This window comes from Macrobrachium rosenbergii, chromosome 17, assembly GCF_040412425.1.
Source record: "Macrobrachium rosenbergii isolate ZJJX-2024 chromosome 17, ASM4041242v1, whole genome shotgun sequence".
Classification (NCBI taxonomy): Eukaryota; Metazoa; Arthropoda; class Malacostraca; order Decapoda; family Palaemonidae; genus Macrobrachium; species Macrobrachium rosenbergii.
In genome coordinates, this window is record NC_089757.1 from 4,912,907 (window position 1) to 4,918,769 (window position 5,863).

Below are 5,863 nucleotides of genomic sequence, written 5' to 3' on the forward strand. Positions count from 1 at the left end.
TCCGTTCACCTTCGGGTGTTGCGGTAATTGCCTCTCGGTATCTTCTTCTCAGGGCAGTCCACTTTATAAACATAAACACTTTATGTTTATCAGTTTTTTTTTTTTTTTTTTTTTTCCTCTTTTAGCATCTTTAATAATTATTCGATTTTTTCATCATCATTATCATCATCGCCCCTAACGCCGTGTGACGTCAAAAGCCTCCGTGCAATTCAGTCACTCATGTCTTTCTGTGCTGCATCTTGACAAATCTCCACTCATCTCCAGCCTTCCTTCTCAGTTTCCGTTCAAGTAGGTGTGGGTTTTCCAACCCATCTGGTGCCCGAAGATACCCAGTGACGCTATCACCCAATATTACTGCAGGCAAATCTGTCTTCTTTTCACCATTATCACAGCTTCATATGGAGCTTCTTGAATTTCCCCTATGGTATCATTTTTAACTAAATTATTGAAATTTTTGGCCCGCATTGTTTTCTTAATTATATCCATTATCGTATGCGATTGTTGATATTATATATTTGTATAATATATATTTACATATATATATATATATATATATATATATATATATATATATATATATATATATATATATATATATATATATGTGTGTGTGTGTGTGTGTGTGTGTTCAAGCCACGTGTATGTATGGTTTACAAATATATATATATATATATATATATATACATATATATATATATATATATATATATATATATATATATTTATATTGTGTGTGTCTGTGTGTGCGGGCTTTACAAAGCCTGACAAATCTCCAGCATTGGAAATTTCTCTGTACAGAAAACTTGTCTCCAGGTAAATATTTCCTCCACCGTCGGATATGATCTCCGCTCAGTTTATTACCTTCTGAAATTTTAAAGTCCCTTTTCTGTAATGTAACGCTGTGAAGAAAGTACTTTTCTCTTTATGTCTACAAACATATAAACTTGGTCAGGATATTTCTCTCTCTCTCTCTCTCTCTCTCTCTCTCTCTCTCTCTCTCTCTCTCTCTCTCTCTCTCTCTCATTGCTCTAGTATCTTCAAATATATGTTTGTTCGAAAACGAACTATTTTTCTTTCTGTCTCACTTACACTCTATCTGTTCTGTGATTAAAGATTCTCTCTCTCTCTCTCTCTCTCTCTCTCTCTCTCTCTCTCTCTCTCATACCTGTTATATCTACGAACATCGAAATTCGCTCTAGCACAAACATTCTGCCTTTCGTCCATCATCATCAAAGCTTCACCAAAGAGTCTCTCTCTCTCTCTCTCTCTCTCTCTCTCTCTCTCTCTCTGGTCCATCATTAAAGCTCCCCCTTAATTCACTGCTTATATTCAGATTCTAGGAGCGTCGAGGAAGTTTCACTTAAGTAGATAAATGGATTTAGTCGTCTGTGCAAACGCATTCGCTATTCATATCCAATTTAGATTTAGCGAGAAGTTTTAAATGATGTACAGCCACGGTTGCACTTTCATTCCCGTGCCTAACCCAAAAGTTTTTTTTTTTCTCTCTCTCTCTCTCTCTCTCTCTCTCTCTCTCTCTCTCTCTCTCTCTCTCTCTCTCTCGTTTCTGTTCCCCCTTCCCCCCCTTTCCTGGTCCCACTCTCCTTCGCGCCAAAGTTGTTCGGTAAAAATCGGATGGAGTAATCTAGCAAAAAATAAATATTGGGGAAATTTCTTTAATGAATCCTTCAAAGTTATCGCGCTGTGAGCGCCTCTCTCTCTCTCTCTCTCTCTCTCTCTCTCTCTCTCTCTCTCTCTCTCTCTCTCTCTCTCTCTCTCTCTCTCTCTCTCCTTACCGTCGTATAAATATTGCCCTTTATTAATTCTCTCTCTATAATGCATAGATATGACACCTCTCTCTCTCTCTCTCCTCTTCCTCCTTAGTAATGCATAACTACTACCCTGTAATATGATTTTAATGCTCTGTGGAACAAAAGATAAAAACCAGTTTTGAAATAGTTGTATTTCTCTAGTTGTACTAAAGGTAGGTAGGCATTTCTGTTATTTTGTTCAAGTGTGATATAGATTACTTTTAAAATTAGGGACGAATGAACTGAGTTAGGCTTAGATAAGAGACAGTACTACAGGTAAGTCTGCGTTTGTATTTCTCTGTGGTTTGTCTCTTGCAAGTTTCAACTCGTTACTGGACACGAACCCACTTTCTCCTGACGCCTGTCTTGAGATTGGTTCAACCTCTTAAGAATTATACTTTCGGGTGGCCCACTTCGGAAATAAACATTTAGGTGCCTTTTAAAAACGGTTTATGGTGCATTCTTTATAAATATTCTTTTTGGAAGTCTTACTTCAGTACATTGTTATGAGGCTTACCTCAGAAAAATACATTTAGGTGTCGTACTTAAAAATTATAGTTTTAGGTGAACTAATTCAGAAATATACATTTAAATGGCGTATTTCAAAAATATACTTTCCGGCAGCGTAATTTAGAAATATGGTTCTAGGTGCTCATTCGAGATTATACTGGAGTTAAAAATTGTATGCACCTCAAAGGAGTAGATGATATTGCCTCTGCTGATGTAGCTGAACGGAGCTCTAGAATTCACTCGCATCTCTATCTGTCTTTATCGTTCTTTCCAACAGATATCTTACAAAGTGTTGGAAGGACTGAAACCAAATTTTGTTGAAGGATGGGCCTTAGGCCAGGTTGGAGATAATCAGATTTGCAGGTGGATCCAAACCTCAGTGCGGATTTCGTGCAGTTTTTTTTTTTTTTTTTTTTTTTTTTTTTTTTTTTTTTTTTTGTGGTAGTTGTACGGACTGAAATCTTTTGGGAATGGTTACTTTAGAAATCGTGTCACCATTTGACTTGTATTCCTTATACAGACGACTCATTTGTTATCAGAAGATGAGCCTCTGTAGAATGCAATTTGAGTTTTAATTTTTCATATCAAGAATGAAACCGGATTTTAGAATATTCACTGTATTTATTAGCTCTCTCGTAATGTAACCCTAAGAATTGCACTGCGCGTATATAAAATAAATTATTAGAAATATAATCGAAGCACGACGAAGCCATCCTTCCTTTTAGGATCGTTCGAGTTAGAAGTTTACATGTGAAAGAGAAACTCTCGTGCATTGCCTAGTATATAACAAATACATTATTCAGTAGACGATAAACGTGTAAAATCTATAATGAAGGAAATTTGTGAGGATATTCAGATTGATTTGTAAGGTACAACAACAATTTTGAATTCAATAACTGGCTTAAGTAGTGTAAAACTCTTGTATAATAATAATAATAATAATAATAATAATAATAATAATAATAATAATAATAATACTGATTTTCGTATGGATGGTAATTTATTTTATCTTTATTATTTAGAAGAAAATATACACACACACACACACACATATATATATATATATATATATATATATATATATATATATATATATATATATATATATATATATATACATATACTGTATACACATGCATACATACATACATCCATATACACACACAGTTTGCCTGTATCTTCTTATAGCACATTTGATATGGCTAATGGATGGTAAGTCCACGGCTACTCCTTCCGATATGTTATCTATTGTCTGAGTGATAGTTTTTTGGGCAGTTTCTTCAGCAATTGTACTTCCTCCTTAGTTTTATTCTGTAAAAATCAAACATCTTGTCAATTAATATGTTCGTGAAATTGACTGATTAATTCATCTTTGTATGTTTTTACTTTGGCTTTACGGTAAGCCAAATAATTTTTTGTTTGACTTAGGAGTAGCTATCAAGTCAGAGCTTATCATGACCGCGATGACTTTGAATAAAGTCCATGATGGGGAGTTCTGTCAAAGTGAAACAAAATCTAAGGGCACTGAACTTGAAGGAGCTGAAAGTCTGACTGATAATTCATTTTTACCTGATACTTAATGAGGTTTTGGCAGTGTTGAATTTTACTTTCGATAGTTTGACAAATGTTTTGTTTCCAAAATTGCAGATTATTTCCATTGGTTATTTACTCGTCTGGTGATTATATGTCTTGATAATTAGTGTATTCCTGACGAGTAAAAGTTTGTAATTAAAAAAACTGTTTACGATTTTTTTTCTCGAGGTTGATATTCATTCGAGTTTTAATAAAATGCATTATTTTTTCTCCTCGTGCGATGCGGTTGTCTGGGGTGGTAGTTTCCCTGGTGGCAGTTGTCCGGTAGCATTCTCTCTCTCTCTCTCTCTCTCTCTCTCTCTCTCTCTCTCTCTCTCTCTCTCTCTCTCTCTCTCTGTGACCGGATGGTGTAGGGAGAAATGCCCTCAGTATAATTACTTGACCATTCACATTGTCTTGCCAATTCTTGAGTTTACTGCCATTAGCCATTTTATTTCCACTAGGAAAAGCGTTCTCTCTATATTAAGTGAACATTGACATATAATTATGGATTTTTTAATCATGTTGAAATAATTGAATGACAGCCTCAAATACAACAGGTAAAGTGTATAGCAAAAAAAAAAGAGAGGTAACATTTAAACGTCACCGCAAGAGTATAATTGCCGTTTATGATGATGATCTCGATTAGGCGGAAGATGAGAGTGAGGAAGAGGAGGATGAGGAAGAAGACGGAGATGCGAGGAGGAGAGAAAGGAACGGGGTGATAAGAAGAGTAAAAGAGGAGTAACAAAAGAAGAGGAGGGTAGAGGAAGAAGGCGAAGGAAAAAAAAAACAGGAGAGAGAAGCGGAAGGACGGCTGACGGCGACGCATAGCGATGACGACTATGACGCAACCGAGTCAGATTCGTTATTCTTGCGAAGTTTCGGGCGTCTTCGGGAGGAGGCGGAGGACGGGAAGGGGGGTTAGCTTGGTGAGTTAAGGTCCATTATCGAGTTAAGCAGAGAGGCGGCCAAACAAAGAAGCGAAATAACACCGCCACCAGCAGCAAGATGCCTCGCCCAAATTGAATAAGCACACCTCGCTTCACGCACGACAACTCCGAAGACAGTCCCTCCGAACAATTAGCAACTTACTTGGAATGCCAAAAGCGGCCGGGTCCGTTCCCTCAAAGGGCCTTCCTCGTATAGAAATGACGGAGGATTCAATTTACTTCGGCCGAAGTACTTCTTGCTATAATTTTCTCCCCAGGGGACAGGCGGGGAAAAATGTTTGTGCCTCATTTCGGGAATTCAAAGTTATCATTCCCTCCTCTCAAGGGCTCCCTGGCTGGAGGCCCCACTTCGCCATCGCTAATCAGCTTGTTTTGTAGATTAATTCCCTTTTCCGTCAATCTACTTTTGCATACAGGCGCCTACATTTCATGATATACATATGTATGTATGTATGTATGTATGTATGTATGTATGTATGTATATATATATATATATATATATATATATATATATATATGTATACATATACATACATACATACATACATACATACATACATATATATCTTCATTTTTATCAATACATAAAAATGCCTTACTGTTTTAATTACATCGCTTTATCTAATAGTTCGTATTCTTAGATGAGGGTAAGGTTAACAAGAGAAATTTTTTCGAAGTAGTCTGTGAAAGGAATGAAGGTATAAATATTCTCATTGATATTACAAGCTTTTGAATTCCAAAATAGTCGTTACATTACGGGCTGCCCGACACCTGAAACTAATCGAAGTCGAAAATGAATCACGAAAGGAAATTTGACGACTTCAGGAAATGTGATTTTGATTTTCCATTTGTTTAGGTAAATTTACGATATATTTTTGCTTCTCATTTGATAACAAGATTATCTATGAACCCGTTTCAAGCAGTCATAGTTTCTACTGGCCTGATAGTTAACGCACAAGAGGCCTATTAATTATCCACGATTACACACATCTAGTAAGAAAAGCTAAAAAATCGAATGCC